The 22,220-nt window shown below is 40.8% G+C and overlaps 1 protein-coding gene across 2 annotated transcripts in view; it reads left to right on the top strand.

Annotated features, from left to right (window-relative positions):
- HECW1 (HECT, C2 and WW domain containing E3 ubiquitin protein ligase 1) overlaps positions 1-22,220 on the top strand; it is a 413,177-nt gene that overhangs the window by 29,472 nt on the left and 361,485 nt on the right. The gene's annotated exons all lie outside the window — the stretch shown is intronic.

The raw sequence follows: 22,220 nt of genomic DNA, 5'->3' as shown, positions 1-22,220 counted from the left end.
CATAACACCCCTCTTTGGAGAACGCTGATCAATCGCATGGTCTGCCAGCACTGTGAGGTGACATGTGTCACTGCCCACTCCTGGTTGAAAGCTTGCACCCTCTGGCTGAGCCGTTCTTTGCCTTGGGAAACTTTGTTCAGCTGACTCACCGGGGAGCCCCACCCACATGGGCCAGGAATTGCTCACACAGGCGCCTTGGCCCACTGATGGGTCAAACTGCCCGGCTTACAGCACTGTTGCCCTTGGGGCCGAGCCGTTTGGAGCCGGTGGTTTCCTTAGAGTGTGAGTTGCTTGGAATGTAGCCAAGAGCATTGACATTTCTCTTGGGTTTTAATAGCATATTTCTGTGGGATATTTGGATTGTAGAAAACTAATTTCTCAGTTTGTAAGAAACCAAAGAAATAAAAATCTTTGCTAACAGTGGAGGTGTGCTGACCACTTGGTGTCCACCAGCCCCAGAGGGACCACAGCCAGACTCCCTAAATACTACCACAGGACTCTTTCTTCCCTCTGGTGCTAATTTAGCTTCTGACAGTTTGGATGCAATTGACCTCACAGCTCTATCCCTCTTGAAAACCCGCACACGATGTGCTTGAGCTGAGGTCTGTATTTATTTATTTATTTATTTTCCTGTATTGTACATTTTCTACGGTAGAGAAAATTCTCTGAGGATTTGAAAACTAGATTGAGGTCTGTGTCTGATTGAGGAGTGGGATGACTGTTTTTGTTGTTCAACGTCTGGCCTGGATATACCCTGCGCGGTCATCATTTGTGGGATGCTAATTGAAAATGCAGATTCTGCCAGCGTCGTGGCTCACGCTTGTAGTCCCAAATACTGGGGAAACTGAAGCAGGAGGATGGCTTGAAGCCCAGGAGTTTGAGGCTGCAGTGAACCATGATCATGCCATTGCACTCTAGCCTGAGCAGCAGAGTGAGACCCTGTCTCTCTAAAAAATAATAGTAATAGTAAAAGTTTAAAAAATTATTTGGAATTCTTTTTCTTTATATTTTGAGACAGAGTCTCCCTCTGTCGCCCTGGGTGGAGTGCAGTGGTGTGATCATACCTCACGGCAACCTCAAACTCCTTCATTCAAGTGAACCTCCTGTCTCAGCCTCCTGAGTAGCTGGGACTACAGGCACACACCACCGCGCCTGGCTAATTTTTCTATTTTTAGTACAGACGGGGCTCTCGTTCCTGCTCAGGCTGGTCTGGAACTCCTGACCTCAAGCCATCCTCCCTCCTCAGCCTCCCAGAGTGCTAGGATTACAGGTGTGAGCCACTGTGCCTGGCCTGGAATTCTTCTCCAAGGGAGATTTGACTCTTCTCCCCCATTTATGAGTTTAGTTGCTCATTTATTTATCTCAGTATGCACTCATGAGTGTTTATTTTATACCTTGAGTTATAATCTGACAATACTTAATTTTGCTGCTCAACTTGTCCAGCTTTGGCCATTGGGAGCACTTTCAGAGGGCTCCTGTGTCCCTGTGACACAACCCATCATTGTGGGGGGGTGGTTGGTTGTTTGTTTTGTCTTCTTGAGCACTTCCGTACTTCCTGGCACTACAAAATACCCCAGACTCATCTCATGTGCTCCTTGTTTCAGTGCTAGGATCAGCTGTTTCTCCAAGGAGCACTGATTTCTTTTATTGGGGAACAGACTTAGGCACAAGAGCTAGGTGCTGGGTTTTATGGCATTTTTGATGTTCAAAAACCCATGCAATTAAAGTCTATGCAGTAAAATCTGTCAATCTTTTACTTACTATTTTCTCATTTTGCTTTTACTCTTAAAATGCCTTCTCCTTTCTAAGGACAGATGGGTGGTTATTTAAATTTAGACATAAATAATCTGCATATATGTCCTTTTAATGATTATATTTCTTGATTTTACTTTTTTAACATTTGAATCTTTAAATATATGAGCTATACTTTTGGTGCACGGTATAAAGTAGATATTTTACAACTTTTTTCCAAAAATAAATTACCAGATCTCTCAACAGAATTCATTTCATACTTTTAAAGTAATTTTTCCTCTTTGAATCTTGAGATACAGATTGACTGGATTATGGGCTGACCTGTATGAATTTAATCTAGTCTGCATGACCTCTTAACACAGTTCATAGAGTGTGAGTCACTGGTAAAATCAGAATTGTTTTGCCCTCTCCTTTTTTCTTATATCTTAATGAACCGTTTCTGGAGGCGGAGGTGTCTTCCTGCTGTAGAAGTCTAGAGAACATGTTTCTGCCCTTAATTGAAAAGTCTACCTGCTCTCATTTATTGCCACAGGCGATAACTTCAAATCTGTTGCACAAGTGTGAATCCAGAGTGTGGTTGTGAGAAACAGAGCACATGGAGCGTTTTCTGAAAAGACCTGAAGGCCACCTAGCACTGTATCTTCTGTGTGTTACCGCTAGGGCAGAACAGGCAAAAAAAAAACAAACCAGAAGTTGACTTGGATCTGCCAGTTAGGTCTTTGTAGAAGTGCTCTTGCTAAACTGGGTTGTTTTTTGCCCCTTCCTTTCATGGTGGTATGCTGTGCGAAGCAGCCACACTGAGATCACGCTTGGGTTTATCATTTGGGGTGTTTAAGATGTAAGATGAGGTCCTCTTGACCACCTATGTCTCCTTTATACTCAACCTAGAAAAAATTTTTACCAGGCTGCGGGCCAGCAGGAACTCCCTGGCTGGTGTTAGTTTTTACTCTCGTGGTTACTGTGTATCTCATAACATACGATGTTTGTCTTTGGTTTGGCTGATAAGAAACCTGGCGCCAAATCTGTGGCCCATTTGCGGCAAAATGTTTGCTTCTGACTGAATTTTACTCTCCTGCTTTCAATTTTTGCTTTTTCCTAAATTCCTTTTCCATTTAATTTTCTATGGTATTGGATTTAGGGGTTTCTCCACGTTGGCACTGCTGACGTTCTGGGCCTGACCACTTTTCCCTGTGAGGGACCGCCCTGAGCTTTGCAGGGTGTTCAGCAATATCCTGGCCTTTGCTCCCCGGTGGCACCCCCACCCACCTCTCCTGCTGTAGCAATCAAAAATATCTCCAGGCATTTCCAAATGTCCCCTGGGGAGCCCAATCCCGCTGGTTGAGAACCACTAGATTTTATGTATCTGTGCCATCACTACGATATTTTCGTTATAGGTAATGTATAACATTTTAAATTAATAGTAGATAATGAAACAAATAAGCCTTATCTGGTAAGAAAAAAAAAAAGTGGAGAGTGGAGCATTTATACTTGGAGCTAGAAATTCGAGCCATAGCAAACTGCCCCGGCATCCTTGTGCAGCTGAGAACCGCTGCCAGTCTACTCACCTGCTGGTTCTCGGGCAGAGGGTAGCCATAGAAGGTGTCATGTTTTTAAAGAGAGAAGCCTCTGAAGGGGAGAAATAGAGGATGTATGATGGACAAGGCTCCTTTGGGCATGCCTGCTCCATGCGTTCACGGAGGAGGAAGGCAAGCCAGGCCGATCATTAGCCAGTGGTAACAGGCCCTGCCCAAGCCCTGTCTCTGTGCACAGGCCGCTCATGGCCAGTGGCTTCTGCTGCCCATGAAAGCACTGTGCAGAACCCAGAACGTGTGGATGTGTGGAAAGGAAGATGTCCAACTTGAGTGGGTCATGAAGATCATCAAATTGCAATACAAGAACTAGGTTATTTGCCATTTTGGGAGGCCACATTGCTTCTAATAACTATTTTAAGGCTATTTATGTGCTAGTACCATTGTGTACCCCTTGAGGAACTTGCCTCTGGCCAGCAGTGGGTAATGGAAATTTTGTACTTTTAAATAAATTTTTTGTGAAAGACTGTTAAAGTTGTCTGTCATCCAGGGAAACCTTTACTAGGCTTTCAAAGCCAGAGCTAAAGAATAATAGGTAGTGCCCAGGCAAACATTTTAATGCGCCTGTTCTGATTTTTCTAATGGTAATACGGATTTAATCATGCAAGAATGTAGTTTTTTTTTAAAAAAAAAAAAAACAACACTCCAGGCTAAAAGATCTTTCATTAGAGTAAATAATTGAGCATTGAGCTTTACACTATTTCAGCCTATTGAAAAAGCAACATAAGAGTACATTTTGCCCTTTGCTTGAAGAAACATGATTTTGTTCGGGTTTCAGTGCACATTCCTTTGCAGTTGAAGCACAATGTAGTTTTTCTTTTGTTATTGAGGAACAGCTGAAATGAAGGCACAGAAAACCATGTAAGAAATACTTTTAAAAACAGAGCTATAAAAGTCAGTTCTTTATTCTCGAGGACTTGGATGTCCAAAACTTGCTTAATCCTATCTGTGGGCTTTTGTATCAAGGGTAAGCAAAGAGATTTTAAGGAAATAATAAGCTTCTTTACTTTAAAATCAGGTCATATCTAAGGTTTTTGTTTGTTTGTTTTTGTCAAAAACTCGACGTCTACCTCCCCACTAGGGTTCTCCAGTGATGGCCTTTGACGGAGCTGTTTTAAGATGTGTCTATCAGGACGGTTTAGCTTGAGAAGGGACTGGCCACTGGCCACAATAATCTTGCTGAAATGGCGTTTTGTTAATTGCACAATTTTGTTTATTTTCAGTCTTCCCTACTAGGCAGGATTTAGCATTGTTCTGCTAAATTCTATATCCCTAAGCTGAGCACTGTGCCAGGTGCATAATAGGAACTTAGTATATATATGGATCAATTCGTATTTAGTGATAGTGGACAATATGCAAAGCTCATCCCCAAAAGTCATAGCAATGGGATTCATAACAATTGTTCCCAATTCTTGAGAACTTATTTGGTGTCATGTGGCAGTTTGGGTTCTCCGGGAAATGGACTCCGAGATAGAGTTAGGTGTAGGGAGTGTCCTGTGAAGGAAGGGGACAGAGAGAGACTGAGCCGAGGGAGAGGGTGAGCTGCGACATGGGACAGGCCAGGGAGAAGGTCAGGAGACCTCACGGCCCTCCAGAGAGGAAAGGGCCCCGGGTTGTTTCATGTCTGGCCACAATGGCTGGGCCTCCACATCCCTGTCTTTGGATGTAGGTCTCCGTTGGCAGGGCATGACCTTGGGCAAGGCCTTAAGAGGCTGGCAGCTGAAAGCATTTGCTGGTAACACTCCTAGTAGCTGGCCACAGTGCTTCCTGGGAGGGGGCCTGCCTGCATGTCTCCATCCTCATGCACGAGCCATTCCGCCAGGGGCTTTCCACCTAGTAGCTCTTGTCTTCACTGTGATCCTTAAAGTTAGTTAATATTCTCCCCATTTACACAGATAGAAATTGAGGCTCAGAGAGGTTAAGTAGTTTGCCAGATAAACAGTGCTGGTATTTAAATTCAGGTCTGAGTCCAAAGCCTGTATGCTTTGGCTTTCTTTTGGGAATGAATCCACCAGGTAAGAAGAGAATAATGAATGGGAGTTGGGAGACCAAGGTGTCATCCAGGTCTGCTACTAACTCCAAGTGTGACCTCAGTTGGTCAAGTCCCATAATGACATGGAACTAAAATGACCTTTGAAGCACGCAAGTTGTTCAGGATCTTGTTAAAATGCAGATTCTGACCCAGTAGGTCTGGGGTGGGTACAAGGAATCTGCATTTTTAAGATCTCTCAGGTGGTGTCTGTGCTGTTGGCTGAAGTCTCAGAGCACTCTGTCTTCTCCAGCTCTGAAAGTCAGAGGGTCTTGGAAACGTAGGGACAGTCCTTTCCTACAGAAGAATTCCAGTTGATAAGCACAGAAGAAATTAAGGAAATAGAAAATTCCCATGGGAACACCCCAGTTATAACTGTTGCAGGTAAGCCCTGTGGATGGATGCTAAAATTAAGAGGTGAAAGTTTAAGGATAAATACAATATTTGCATAGCATCAGAGTATCTCCTCTTTAAATATTTATTGATTACAAAGGGAAAAGTTTAGAGCAGATACCCTCTTAACCAGGTGATCAAAGTCAATATCACCATTAATAAGACATATTAATACCACGGACCTCCTGATATGATGCACCAAGCACACGACACTTCCGTATAGTCTTGTCCAGAACACACAACCTCCATCTAATCGTGAGATATTAGACAAACCCAAAATGAGGGGGACATTCTACAAAATAACTGACCAGAATTCTTTGAAAGTGTCAACATCTTGAAAGACAAGGGAAGACTGAGGAATTGTCACAGATTAGAGCACAGCAAGGAAATATAAATGCAATGTGGGATCTTGGACTGGATTCTGGAACAGAAAAAAGGACAGCAGTAAAATGTGCAAATGAAGTCTATAGTTTATAGTAATGCATCGATACTTAATTTTGACAAACATATCATAGTGATGTAAGATTCGGTGCTAACATAAGGAAACGCTTGGTGAAGATAAACATAACTTTGTTCTATTTTTGCAGCTTTTCTGTAAGTCTAAAATTATTTAAAAATAAAAAGTGAAAAAAGTATAAAGATCTATAGGTATATTCTTGAAAACTTTTTTCACCCCGTAATATGCTGAAATTAAAAAAAGAAAAAACCAGACTTTTTTCAGACATATTTTTATACGTAAATGCTGTGGTCCCAACCCCTGGGGTCCCTGTTAGGAAACGGGCCACCTATCGCCTCCTGACCTTCTCCCCACCTCCCTACGACCCACAACTCCCCACCTCTCCACCATGGGTCTATGGCAAAAGCATCTTCCATGAAACCCGTCCCTGTTGCTAAAAAGGTTGGGGACTGCTGCATAAGGGCATTCATACAATAGTTTGCTTAGACTTTATGTATCACATGATTTGCAAATAGCGACGATTTTGCTTTCAATTTCTACTATTTTTACTGCTTTCTCTCTCCCCCTCTCCAAAAACTAAAACTCAAACAGTTCTGAATCTTTTAGTGGTCATAGACATCCTTTTGCATTGTTGACTCAAGACGTTTTACAGTCAAAGATAATGATGATAACTAACATTTATTCTATTTTCTGCTCAGTGCTTTAAATGCCTTACCTCATTATTCTGCCCAATAACATTATTATTAATATTATCACTACTATACAGAGAAGGAAATAGAGAAGTAAAATAGCTTGGTCAAGTTTACATGGCGATTTGTGAAACCGGGATTTGAACAAAGCTTATCTAACTTTCTAGCTGAGCTTTTTGTTATACTGTCTATAATGCTGTTTAATATTAACAATTCATTTCAGATAGATTTGCTTTAACATGGAAGGATACCATCACTGAACCAACATTTTAAAGATGAGATCACGATGACAAAGAAACTAGTCAGTGCTTTGTGATCCTCGACCCAATACAGGCAGAGCAGGGCGCCCAGAGAAGATGGGGGTCCCAGGCCCACCACCGCCAAATCCCCGACTCAGAGCAGCTGCGGTTGGGAAGGGAGGTGGCCTGGGGAGGGGACGATGAAGGACTTCAACATCTCTACCAGCGCCCCCCATGCAGACGGCGGCTGCGGCCCCGGGCTTCACTTGGCGTGGACGACTCACTAAGCAAAGTGGGGGGTGGGCCACGGCTGGCTCCCACCTGGGCAGGCCTCCAGCTACCTCCGGGCAGCAAATACAGACAAAAAAAGAAAAAGAAAAAATCAGTTCATGTGCTGTTTCCTGACTTCTCCTGGCACCGACGGCTCTGACTGCACAGAGATGGTGCCGTGGTCCCGAGACAAGGCTGGAGGAGCAAGTGGAGCCGACGGGCGGAAAGAGCTCGGTAGTTTGGACCAATTCCCCTGCTCAGCAGAGCTGGCCGCAGCTTTTCTCCTCCAGGTGACACTCAGGGAGGATAATAACATTTATCTCACAGGATTATTTGGGAGTTTACCCGACTAGCTTTACATTATTTAGTACTGTGCCTGGGGCACAGAAGTCCTTAAGTAAACCTTGTTCAGGTAAAGATGATTGATTTACACTTTCATTTGATACATATGGGCAGACAATGAAGAATCTCAGCTGAAGACATTTGAAGAGAAGCAGCAGGTCACATGGGTGGGAGAAGATGTAGAGTATTTTGGAGAACACGTAAGACAGAAGTAATTTTAAAAATAGAAGAGACATTGAAATGCACCCTAATTAGCAGTATCAAGGAGAGTTGAGGGGGGATATTGTATCCAAAAAATAGGCTGCTACAAAAAAGCAAATTGAAAATTTGATTGCTGAGAGAGCTCCACCAATATGGGCAACAAATACCAAGTAAACACTGCTAAATGTTGAATTAGGGGTTTAGAAACTAACTTGAGGAATTTTCACAGAGCATAGAGTAAAAACATAAATAAACAATTTACTCAATTGTCCTGACCTCATTTTCAATGTCAATGTCCTGACAAGGGGACATTAACATCACTTGTGGAGTTGAGAGAATCGGAAACAGCCCATGCGAAGCCTACAGAATTGAGAAAAAAATTATAGCTTTTTATTTACTATTTCATCAATATAAGATTATTTCTGGGTACATGACTGTATTTTATGTTTTTCATTGATGAGGTAAATGAGATGTTTACTTTTTAAGATCCTAATTGTTTTTTGATAATTTTTATAAAAGCAATTTCTCTTTGGAGATGTATCTTTAATCTTGATATGTTACTCAAGTGCCGTGTCAATTCTAATAATATTTTAAAATCAATTCTTGGGTTGGCGAATAATGAATGACAGTCTTTTTATTTACTTAAGGGTAAATACGTAAGGTGTGTAAATGCAGCGTTGATTTCCTCTGTGGCAAAATACTTAAGATAGTTTAAAAAAACCTCTCCAAGTAGTTGTGTGTGTGTATAAAATTTTATTTATAACTTTTAATATTTCTGCATTGTGGCCCATGATGTGGTTTCTCAAATATATTGATACATTTTAGCATGCTCCGTTTACAAGGAAAATGTACCTCCTGTTTATTGGGTAAGAGTTTGATATATAACTATTAATTTATCCTTACTAATTGAATATCGGAAAAACCATTTCATTCATTCATTCCCTCGTTCACTCATTCATTCATTTGCCCGCTTTATCTGTCAAAGACAAAATGAATTATGGTAAAATCTCCCTAATCTAGTTTCTATTCTTTGCCCCTTTTGTTCCTGGGTTAGTAGAAGCTCCTCCCATTTTCCAGTGAATTATTTCCTCATTGTGGTATTCATGGGTTTTCACAAGTACTTCATGTTGTCCTTCTTTATGTCTTAGGTATATTTGTTTGAGGAGGTGAACAGTGCATAGCGGGAAATGTTAGCATGCATTTGAAATGAAATTCTCACTCCTAGCATATAAAAGAGGAAATTTCAGGAAAATTAAAAGAGGAAAGCCCTATTTCAGTGCAGGAGGCAGGACTGCGTTAAACTAGGCTGCAGTGTTTCTGCTGGAGAAGTCTCCCTGCTCTGAAAGCTTAAGAAAAGTCATTGGTAGGTTGTAGAATGCATTTTTGCAGAGTAATGTTTCTCGTATAGTGAAACAAGAATAATGTTCCGTGGAAATGTTAGAGTTATCTTTTTTTCTTTTTAAACTTATTTAACATTTGATATGTACAAGAAAATCTGTAACCTCAGAACTGGAACATAACTAACTCTACCGAATCCACCAGGTGCTCCTCTCCAGCCCTAAGTTTTGTGTTTGGAATGACCGCCTCTGGGGGTCCAGACACAACGCAAGGCTGTGGTCACGGGACTTAGGGAGTTTGCCTTTTGCTTTCAGACCACGGAGTACATTCACACACCTCTTGAAGAACAGCCCTCGAGTGGCTGGCTAACTTGTAGCATGACCTTCAAAATAATAAGCCTGCACCATCCTCTGACAAATGAGAAAAAAGATAGGAAAGCTCTTGGAAATTATGAAATTACACACAAATGTATTAATAAATGTCCTTATGAAGATGCAATATACTGCTATCAAATTTAACAGCTTTTTAAAATGTCCTCAAGGAAATAATATTTTTTAAAATAAACAATAATAGAGGACATACCAAGAGGGCTAGATCCATGGCAACTAGAAATAGGAGGGAGAAAAAGGAGTCTTTGAGGACAGAAAGGTTTAGAACTCTTCAGAGACTTTTTTTCCTCCTGGATAGAATAAAATATGAAAAGAGGAACCAGCGAATAGGGGAAAACAAATCTATATTATAAGAAATTTGAGTTTATTAAAGATTACTATACAATGCTACAGAGATTTATATGTTACTTTGGCAAAAGAATTATATATTATTTAAATGCTTTGTATAGTAAACATGCGAAGTATGACTTAAAACATGCTATTTGATAGATTTATTGAGTACGTACTCCTTTGTTCAGTGAGTATTAAATTACTGTTTTGCTCTTTCCCTATGATAATGATATTATCTCAAAGATAATAAAAGCTGACAGGCATTTGTCATGGGAAACAATGGGCACCCAGTTTATGAAATTGACTTGGTAGAAACCCTGCGCTCACTGGCTTGCTGCACGGAGACAGGGCCTGCCAACTTCCTGTGCCCGGTACTGTAATCTCACAGGCGAAACAGCGAATTTATGAATGAACACAAAAGGCATATGCTCAAAAAGGTCTTTTATTCATGGATAAAACCACTTGCACTGGCAACAAACTACCTTTCACTTGTCTCTTTCTTGTTCAAGTGTTTAAAACGATAAATCCAGAATGAATCCTGTGACAGCCATACAGGAAGAAAATGAGCAGCTGCAGTTAAGTACTTGAGAACATTTAATTGGGGAAAATAAATCATACCAATTCTAAACTCTGATGAAAAGGATCAATAATTAGGTTTTTTTAAAAAATTACTTTTTAGTAAAATTATAAAAGAAACACAAGATAAGAATTCTAACACATGAAAGACTAGCATATGAAGAAAAAAATATTCCATAAGGAAGACCTTAATATTGTCACCAAATATTTCTGTCTCTCCATCTTCCCAGCACGTGGTAGCACTGCCCTTCCCCGCACCTCGAAGTTAGATGTGGCCATGTGACTTGCGTTGGCCAATGGAATATGAGTGGAAGTGATGTGTGTTGCCATTAGATTGCAGTATATGAGGCCACTCACCACATTCTCTTCCCATGCCAAGGCAATCAGGAAAGCACGTGTCAAGCCTTCCATCGGCATCTGTTTCTGATAAGCAGACCTTGCCTGCCAACACAGATTAGGCATGTAGTGTGATTGAGGAAAAAGACTTTTATGAGATTTGAGGGGTTACTTGTTACCACAGCATAATGTCTCCTGTCCTGACTGATACACATTCATTTGCAAATCTGAGCATTGTGCTAGGCATAGTGGAAACCAATGCTAATAAAATATACATCTTTATTTCAAGGGAATTTATATTCAATAGGAGAGACAGATGTATAAAAAAGTACCGCTCAGCCTACAAATACAGGAAGTCAAACATTTATAGGACAGATTAAAAACTGTGGGAAGTATTGTTTCAGGTATAGTTGCTTGAATTAAAAATCTTTAGTAAACTTCAAAGATTTCATAAGTCAAAAATGAATTCTTTCTAATAGCTTCCACCAAACACTCAAAAAATTTTTTATCAGCAGATTCATTCTTCTAGCTATATTACTAACACTAAAGTAAGAGAAAAAATAAAATTCATATTTAACATTCATATTTGATATATTACATTTTTTCTTAGTGGACTATTAAAATAATAATTTTGACTGTGACATTAAGATGCTATTATGAAAACCATTGCCCTACTCTTAGGGTAATAAATTACTGTGTGAAATTATGCGGTGAATTATGCTGTCACAGGGTTTACTTTTATAAGGATAGAATTGGTATATTCTCTTCAAAATCCACAGAAAGGTAGAGCACAAATTGTGGCCTTAGACAATTCTGGTCTGAGTCCTTAGCCCCCTCCTGATGAGAAGTGAAGTCTAGGCTACCACAGATAACTTCGTGTGTCTCAATTTCCTTATCTATACAGTGGAGGTAATAAAACTACTATCTTTCAAGCGTCTTGTGAGCACTGATTGAGATAATTCAGGCAGCACTCTGTGCATAGTGCTTTATTTGTAGTAGTCACTCAAGAAATGTTTACTAAACAGTACTAATTATTACTTATTACATTTTCTCTTCCTAGAGCCACATTGTTTCCAAAAAATTTGTTGAAGTAAAAGGCATTAAATGTTGACCAGTATGGGTGGTTATTATTCATAAACAATAAAAACTAAAGTATTGGGAAAACATACCAATTTCCTAATTTTCTTTGGGATTCTTTTATTTATGATTTTATTTAAGTGAATATGTTAACATTTTTTCTTATATGTTTATTGTCAAACTTTTAGAAAATATAGAAAAGCAAAAAGAATCAAGTGACAAGAACGTACCATTATCTCAAGATCTAAACATAACTACTGTTAATACTTCGATATATGTCCTGCAATCACTTTCTTCATGCATATGTCTGGGTGTGTCCAAAATATGTATGATATATATTTTTTAATGAAAAAGGGATCATGTACTGCTTTTTAAAAATCTGCTATTTCATAAACATCTCTCATATAAGCATTTTTCCGCACAGCCCTTTGCAATGGCTACATGTGCTGCACATCTTCCCTTTGCCCCCCAAACCCATCCTCTACCCAGAAAGTGAAGCAGGGGTATTTATTCTATGGCTACCTCCTTGTGGAGTCATCGGGGTGTGCCGAGTCCCCGGGCAGAGACCAGCACTCCATCATGCAGTCATTCCCGCCCAGCCACCTGTCTCTGCTTCCAGACACCACTCCCTCAGCCCATGGTAATGCACCCCATTGCCTCCAGCCTCAGGACCCTCCACTATCTCTTGTGGTTTACTTATTTTGTAAATAGTTCCAGATGCTTCAAACTACCCAATTTCAGTATCCCATCTGGTTCCTCCTGGGACACTGATTTATAAACCAAGAGAGAGGTTCTTAAACTGTAGTGTGCATCAGAGTCACCTGGAAGGTTTGTTAAAACACAGATTGCCGGGCATCACTCTCCAGAGTTTCTGATTCGGTAGGTCTGTGAAAGTCCAGAGAATCTGCTTTTTCACAAGTTCCCAGATGACGCTGGAGGTGCTTGTCTATGGACCACACTTTGAGAACCACTGCACTATGCATTCATTCTGTTGTGTGAATCTGACAATTTATTTAACCAACCATTTCTCTCTTGTATTAATACAAAATGCCTCTGACTTTTCTATCCTTTTAACTAAATCTTTATATACAAAAATGTTAGTTTCCTTCAAAAAAATTCCTAAAAGTAGAACTTGGGTACTTGCAAATTTTTTAAGTTTTTGATCTTTATTGCCAAATTGCCCATTGGGTAGTTTTTATGAATTTACACTTCTACTAACATATACAAAAGTCAGCATTTCCTTGTACCTTTGAAAATACAGTATAGTATTTTATCATTTATTAATATCTTTGCCAATGGATAAATGAGAATGTTAAACTACTGTTTTACATCAAGTTATTTTGATAACTGGTGAGATTAAACAGTTTTGTGTACACTTTTCTCCTTCTGCACCTACTGGTTTGTGGGTGGTATCGTCACGATCTTTGCCCATTTTTCTGTGGGTCCATTTAATGTTTATCATTTAGGACACCATTTATTTGTAAAAATTACCAACTTTTATCTCTTATACATGTTTTCAGTATTTCCCCAAATTTGTTTGCCTTTGGATTTTGTTTATGATTATTTTGCATTCAAAGATTTTTTTTTTTTCAGTCTGTAGTCAGAGCTCTCAATCATTCACTTTGTGGGGTCAGATTTTAGTCTTATGGTTAGAAAAGTGAGACCTGCCTTCACCCCTAATAGGATGTTAACTATCAACCTGGATTTTCTACTAATACTTTCATGGTTTTCTTTTTGTATTTCAATGTTTAGAGTTTATTTTGACAACAGAGAGAGATATTTCCCCTCCATAAATGTCCTAGAACCATTTGTTGAGTAATTCATCAAAATTCTCCCTTGGTTTGGAAATGCCACTTTTCTCAATGGTAGAGTCTTCAATGTAACAGGGTTTGTTTCTGGAATTTCTCTTTGTTCCATTGATTTGTGGTTCTATGCCAGAGCCACACTGCTAATTATTCTCGTTTAAAATACTTTTAATGCATCTCGTTAATTTTCTTTTTTCCTCAAAATTTCTTTAGCACTTACAATGGCTTACTACTTCCAGATAAAATGTTATTTTGTCTAGTCCCCTCAGAAAGGCCGGTAAAATTGTGTCAGATTTCACCTCAAGGACAAGTTCTTTTTTTCATGAGTTTTGGCTCTTGTACTGTTTGGGCTCACAGTTTTGTGTCTTTTATCATCTCTCTCTCTCTCTCTCTGTCTCTGTCTCCCTCTCTCTCTCTTTTTTAACCTTATTTAATTTTTATAAGTTATCTTTTAGTTTCTATAGATTTTTCTCTTTCTAAATCGTCAGCTTTCTTGCAGGGATGTGGGCTCTAGGTGTGTGTCCCCTGGACCCTGTGGGGCGAGGCAGGGCCTGCAGGGCCTTGGAAAGTCCAGCACCCAGGGTAAGGGGGTCTCTTGTAGATCCAGAGGTGGAGCTGTGTGTAGCAGTCGATTGGGAATAAAGAGTGACAAAAGAATTTGAATTAGTGTCTCTTTTTCAAAAGACCCCCTTTTGCAGTTGCTCATTGGTTTCTATGACATGGTTTTTGAGATTACTTTGGGGTTTTAAAAAATGCTATTGGTACAATTCCTTTTATTATTCTGTTTAGTGGTATTCAGACTAGTAATGTTTTAGACTTGGCCTGAGAATGAGACATACGGTGGGGGGAAGTTAGGTATCCCAGAGATACCTGTCTGATCACTGGGGGGGCCACACCCTCTAGAGAGTGGTCCTGTCCTGAGAACAGATGGCTCCTGCGTCTCTAGACCCCTTGTATATTACAGTTCTTGGCTCACAGCACGGGCCTGGTCAGTATTTACTGAATGAACTAGTGTAAGAATTGTGTACAGTTGTTTTTTAAGAGATTGGGTCCCACTATGTTGCCCAGGCTGATCTTGAACTCCTCAACTCAAGCAGTCCTCCCACCTCAGCCTCCCGAGCAGCTGGGACTACAGGCGTGCACCACACTCTGAGTATAGTTTTTAAATCAGAACCAGCACCAGTGTGCGTGTTACAGGGAGATACATTTTCTCTTGATCTAAAAAAGATATTTCAAACAAAATCTTCAGGTATCGCAGGCATATGAGGTAGCGAACCCCCCATTCCTGGAAGTATTCAAACTGGGGCTGATAATGCTGTCAAGGAATCATCGTGGATGTGATTTCTGTTTCCATTCATTATCATGGGCAAACTAAGGTCCTTATGTCACTAAGACTCGGTGATTCTGTTATTCCTGGCTAATTAAGCTTACGTTTTACATTTTTCCTTTTAATTTTTCTCTTTCCCCTAATTCCCTTTATAGGCCTTTTTACAAGGTTTGTTTGTTGCAAATGCCACTCGTGTGCCTTTGTGTCCTCAGCATCAGGGCCGCAGTGCGATCGTCTCCTGCGCATTCCTTGGGAAGCGCCGGTGCTTCTCCTTGCCTGCGCCTTCCGCCGCCCATTTGTCTTTATTGAACATGCAGATGTGACGACAGCACCTGTCACTTGCTCTGTGATCTCTCTTTCTTCATAACCGAGAGAAGGAAACATGCTTTCACATTATTAAACACCATAAACGATTGGACGTCCACTTCAATGTACATCAAGATTTATCCATTAGTATGTCAAATTGCTCTTGGCTACTTCTCGTCTGTTTCATTGCGTTGTGTAAGGAACTAAGAAAGAAACGTAAGATGATTTTTAAGACTTATTTGCTAGTGGCGTCGTTTCCTAGGGCTGCCATAACAAAATTGCCACAAACTTGGTGGCTTACAATGATCGAAATGTATTCTCTCAGAATTCCGGGGGCCAGAGGGGTGCAGTGTCCTGGGTGAGATCTCCAGGACTTACAGCGCACGGTGGTGACAGTGGGGCGAGCGCAGACTCTTCCTTCCAGGATTAGAGCTGGCCAGCACGGGGCAGCGCTTACATGGCGCGTCATGTAGAATATTTGTCCTGCACTCTGCAGGTCATTTCAACACAGACCCATGTACCGGGGAGTGTCTGAAGGGTGAAGAGGCAGAAGGAAGAAGCAGCGGTGTCTGAAGACCCCTTCCCTGTGAGCGAGGGAATGTACCTTTGCCCTGATTCGTAACGGCTCCCGTACATCAGAACCTTACCACTTTTGCAGAAATGCCATGAATTAGTCTGGCTTGAAGGTTGGTTTCGATGGTGAGGGTTTCTCAGTCCCTAAATAATGAAAATAACGAAATAGTGAAAACAAAAGCTATTTAAATTTTCACTAGCATATATTTCAAGTTTGACTATAGTGCATTGACTGTGATGTTTATTGTATGCATATATTTATCTTTTTCTTTTCCTATGTTTTCAAACACTTGTGGGTCCATCTTTGGAGATTTCCAAAACACATTGGCAGCCGTGTACATAAAATTTTTAATTTTAGAACACTATGTATGAATTATATTATAGTAGATATATCACAAGGTTAGAAAATTAGAAAATAATGTAAAGAAAACTGGGCTTTTGAGAGTGCATGGGTGTGTATGTGTTTGTGAATAAAGCATTTTTAACAGCATCGAAGCATGTTAAGAACAACGCAATCAATCTGTAAAGGCGTAAGATGCTTATTCTGTAAGGTTGAGATTTTTTGATAACATTAGAGTGTTTTTACTTTTGCTCTTTGTGCATTTGAAAAGGACGCAGTTATCCTATACGGTATTTTGCATTTCTTTGAGGCTTTTTATCCACGGACAAGCATTGTGAACCCACACTAATAGTTGAGCCTTTTTTTTCAATGGTTTTCGTACCAGTCAATCAGGTTAGCAGTTCTGAAAACATGCTACGGGCTTTATATTCAGACAAAGTTGAGAGGCTGTGTCTCCAGCAGAAATAAGGAACTTCCTTTCTATTTCTTATGTCAATCAGTCAGGTCAGAGATATGAAACCATGCTATGAGCCATTTGCACATGTGAAGATTCTGATTCCCAATCCAGATTTAAGAGGACTTCCCTTCTGACTCCTTGACCATTCATCCATTCATTCAATTATTCAGCCAGTGTTTATGAGCCCCCACACGGTTCAAGCACAAAGATGAATGGGACATGTCAAAAGCCTTACTCTCTGGTGAAGAAGATTGACAAGGAATGAGATAATTTCGATATGGAAAGTGGTAAGCTAGGAGCCTGCCCAGGCTGCAATAGTATCCAGTATCTAGAAGAAGCACCCAACCCATCTGCAGGGTGGAGATGGGCGAGGGAAGGCGGATCCCTGAGCCACCTCTTATTACTATTTATATTTTTAGAAAGGATGGGGGTAAGTCATGCTAAAAATAAAAGCTTCTCTTTACCAAAAAGATGCTTTGTTCACACTACACCGTATACATTACATTTTATAGATTAGATGATTCACTACTCGGGAGGAAGTATAATAGGAATATTTGCTTATTCGAGAGTAATAAGAAGTGAAGGTGAATGGCTGTGGGAAGCGTTCTCGTGGTTGGGTGGAAAGGGCTAATTGGAATTACGGATCTCCAAGAGGGGCAGGAGTTACCAGCGCAGGACGGGGGTGGAGCCAGGAAAGGCAGCACAGGCACAGGGTGAGGACTGTGCATCTGGAGAGCTCAGAGGTGGCCCGTCGGGGTGTCCCCCATGTGCCAGGCCCCTGGGGTTTGCACTTCATCCCAGAGGTCATGGGCAGGCAGGCAAGAGGTGTGACCAGAATGAGGTGTTTCCAGAAGATCCTTTCTGATAGGATGGTGGATTAGTTTCCTAGGGCTGCCATAACAAATTACTTGGTGGCCTAAAACAACAGGAATTTCTTTTCTCATAGTTCTGGAGGCCAGAAGTGTCATATCAAAGTGCGGGCAGGGCCACGATCCCTCCAAAGGCTCCAGGGGAGAATCCTTCCTTATCCTCCTCCAGCCTCTGGTGGCCCTTGATGTTTCTTGGTTTGTGGCCGCATAACTGCATTCCCTGTCTACATCTTCACGTGGCCTTGTCCCTGTGCGTCCGTATCCTGTCCTCTTTTGTAGGAATACCAGTTACTGGATTTAGTGTCCACCCTAAACCTAGGATGATTCATCTCGAGATGCTTAATGAATCCCATCTGCACAGACCCTATTTCCAAATAAGGTCACATTCTGAAGTTCTGGGTGGATATGAATTTTGGGGGTACACTATTCAACCCACTACAGATGGGGAGAGCTGGGCGAGGTTCAGAGGATGAGGTCTCGAAGGACCTGGGAGGACATTACATAGGAACGAACCCACAGGGAGAGGGAGTGAGTGCCTGGGGTGGGTGGGGCAGGTTTCAGGAAATGTGGGTTTAGGGAGAATGAGGGAGGAAAGGGCAAAAAAGAAGGGTACAGGATTGTGGAGCAAAAACTTGCACAAATCTGCTTTCCGCATATCTAGGCGTTTTCTATCATTTAAGTCCTAGCTCAAGTGCCACCCTCTCTCTTGCAATGGCTAACAAGAGTGTTACTGGGATTATCTCATTTAATTCTTACATAGTCTTTGGAGGGTAGGTACTATTGTGATAACACACACACACACACACACACACACACACACACATATGTACACCCTATTTTAAAGATGAAAAATCTGAGGCTTGCAGAGGTGGTTGCCAGTAAATAAATGTTGGAGCTGGAATTTGACAACCACACTCCGAAGCCAGCACTCCGGAATACTCACTCATCACACTCCCCCTCACTCCTATACCCACAAGTGAAGTTATTCCTCCTTGCTTTGAACCCCCATAGCATGTAGTCTTATGCTTCTCTTTTGGCCCTTGCCAATTTCTAACTAGTTTATTTTTATGAATAGACTTGCATACATGTTGTGAGGAGAGGGTCTGGACCTCTTTCATTGTTGCATGGTGCCCTTGATATCTTGTATCTTGCATTGCATGAAGATCATACTCATGAGTGTTTGTTGAATCAAGGAATGATGTCATTAATTCAGTCCACAGTATATGTCCAGCCTATCCAAGAGATAGGCAAGGAAACGTGCAACTATTACACAGTACGTTGTGTGCAGGGATAGAGGTGAACACGCAGGGACCTTGGGATGCACTTAGGAGGGGCACTCAGCTCAGACTGGGGTGGGGGAGCTACCAGAATAGGGTGGGTTCTGGGGCCTGAGGCCTGAGCTGCCCCTGAGGGGACAGGTAGGGTGGCCAGGGGAATGTTCCAGGCAGAGAGAGCAGGGTGGCGAGAGACAGTGGAGTCTGTTTGGAGCACTGAATGTGGCTCAGTATGGCTGGAGAGGAGGGAGGTTGCCAGAGACAAGCTTGGGCAGGTGGGCAGCAGCAAAACCAGAACCTTTCCTGTCATGTGGAGGAGTTGACCTTCATCCAGAGGAAACAGCTGAAAGATTTGAGAGTCAGAGAGTAAAAGAATCCAACGCAAGTTCTAGAGCAAGTCCTCAGGCAGCATGGTGGAAGGTAGGCTATGGGGGTGGGGCTGAGGCAGGACGGTGAGTGGAGAGGCAGCTGTGGATCTGGGAGGAAAATGTGACAATGGGAAGCGAGAGGTGACAGCCCAGAGAGAAGTGGGACCGTCAGGAGGTGGGATCAAAAGAACTCAGTGACAGATGTGGGCATGGGGTCAGGGAGGAGTCGGGGATGACTTGTGGTGGGGCGACTTGTAATGTGCAGGCACATGGAGGATAGCTCGGTTTCGAGGTCCTGCACCCTGGTCCTTTCTCCTGGGCCCTGTGCACTGTAGGAGATGCCGGACTAGTACAGGGGTGGGGAACCTACGGCCTTAAGGTCACATGTGGCCTTCTAGGTCCTTAATTACAGCCTTTTGACTGAATCCAAATTTTACGGAACAACTGTAATACATTTTTGTTCATCTTTTATATTTTTATTTTATTTTTTAAATGAATATATGTAAAATAACAAAGAATAAAATAAGTTTCAATGAAATAATCTTCCCAGATTGACTGGCACAATTAGAACATTAGTAAGCCATAAGGGCTAAATTGATGGCTGCTACGCTTATGATTTAGTTGTAACTTCCTCCACCTGACTGGTGGCCACCACCACACAAGGCTGATTGGCAAGCGTTTGTGGGGGTCGAGTATGCCAGTCTGTTATCAGCTTTTGACAACAGTGCACTGTGTTTCTGTGTGAAGTAGAATTTGTGAAGAGTCGCACAGCTCGACAGTATTTTTTAATTCTGTCTGTTTAACAGCCCATCACGTTAAAGAAGACCAAGAGAAAGCTGAAGGAAGAAAACAGATTTGTTGATGAGGATTGGGAATTGCAATATTATCTTGTTTCTCCTAAAGATAGAATGATTTGCTTGCTTTGTGATACTGCAATATCAACATTAAAGAAATTCAATGCTTATCAGCATCATAACACTCATAAGGACCACAAATATTTTAAATTAGAGGGAGAGGTGCAAAAGATTGTACTGTAGAAATTAAAAGATGAAAAGCAAAAGCAAAGACAATTCATTCAAGCAGCAATAAGACCTGGAAATAAAGTCATTGAAGCAACTTATGGGGAAAAAAGAAGCCATTCAGTGATGTAGAAATTATGAAAGAATACATTGTCAAAGTTGTAGGATGCTTAGACCCTGGTAACGTTTCAAAGTACAAACAACTGCCTCTTTCAAGGAGAACCATAACTGATCGGCAGCATGAATTAGCCTTCTACTTAACAGAACAACTTCATACAACATTTGAAAAGGAAAATATATATTAGTCAATAGCTTTGGATTAATCAAGAGATATTACTAACTCGATGCAGGTTTTATACTTCATTCAGGTCATAGCAGAAGATTTTCTTTGCTACGAAGAGTCACTGTCTTTGGGCACTCTTGTGAACAGAAAACGGGGAATAGATATCTTCAACAATTTCAAAACAAATGTTGTGAAGTTGGACTGAATTTGGTAAATTTAGTCTGTGTATGTACACAGTGCACCTTCTATGACAGGAAAACATGAAGAGTTTATTGCACAGACGAAAAAAAATAGTATTAACAGAGCCAGATGCTCTCATTTCTTTTCATTGTATCTTGCATTAGCAAAAGCTCTGTGCTAAAGCTACTACTGTAAGTGACACTTTGCAACAAGTTACATGTATTATTAACTATATTCATGCAAATGCAACAGGGCATCCTCAGTTTCGTGACAGGCTTAAGTTGAATGATGAGGTATTCAGTGTGGATTTGCCCTATCATTCTAAAGTGATTGCAGGGATAGATGTTAGCCAAAATTTTCTCTCTGGGAGAACAAATAATGAAATATTTTAAAGAACAGAATCAGCAATGTGAATTATTAAAAATTTCTATAGGAATGCAGCATTTTTGTGTGATATCATGTCAAATCAAAATTAATACTTCTTTACAAAAAGGTAAAACTAAGTCTATAAGTGATATGTGGCAAGAAATCCAAGCGTTTTGAAAAAAGCTATCTGCTTCAAAAGGAAATTTCGGATGAATACTTTAAGATCAGTGATGAGCAGGATGATATATGTGAATCAATTGAATAACACACAGCTGTTATAGACCTAGTAATTGGAGAATACAATGAAAGGTTCACTGACTTTGAGAATCATGACATCACACTCAAATGAGCATTTCAGTCTCACCTAGTTGATATCACCAAGGCACCTAAAGAACTACAGATGGAATTGATTGAGCTCTCAGTAGATGACATTTTAAAGTCATTGTTTGATGCTAAGGAAGATCCAGTTGAAATACGGAAAAATGCAGTAGAAAACCCACACCTTCGGCAGCATGCCTGAAAAATGCTTTCTTCCTTTTCAACCACTTATTGCTGCAAATCTACATTCTCCTACCTAACCCAAATCAAGATCCTCCTAAGGTCACAAATGACTGACACCCATCTAGAGAATCAATCAAAACTTCGGATCTCCATGTTGCAACCAAATATTCAAGTGCTTTCCAACAAAAAGTGGACACAAGAAAGTAATTAGAAAGTTAGTTAACTTTAAAACTAACAAATAGTTTTCATTTTTTGGCATTATTAAGTACAGAGTAGTTAGATTTTTACAAAATAATGTATTAATGTATTTTTTAGTATATCTAATTGAAGTTTCTTTAATGCAGCCTTATTTGATTACAGCTAAATCAATGGGGCCTTCTAACATGAAAAGCTTCCGCAGCCCTGGACTAGTAGGAGGCCTCTGTTCTGCAGGAATGGATTTTGGAGTGAGGGGAGCCACAGAAATCATCAAGTTGGAAAGCCCCTAAACAAAACAGCAAAAGCAATGCCTTCGAGGGAAACACGTGGCAAATTTGACTTCATCA

The sequence above is a fragment of the Propithecus coquereli genome, unplaced genomic scaffold (genome assembly GCF_000956105.1).
Source record: "Propithecus coquereli isolate 6110/MARCELLA unplaced genomic scaffold, Pcoq_1.0 Scaffold252, whole genome shotgun sequence".
Taxonomy (NCBI): domain Eukaryota; kingdom Metazoa; phylum Chordata; class Mammalia; order Primates; family Indriidae; genus Propithecus; species Propithecus coquereli.
This window is presented reverse-complemented; position numbering and strand designations above follow the sequence as displayed.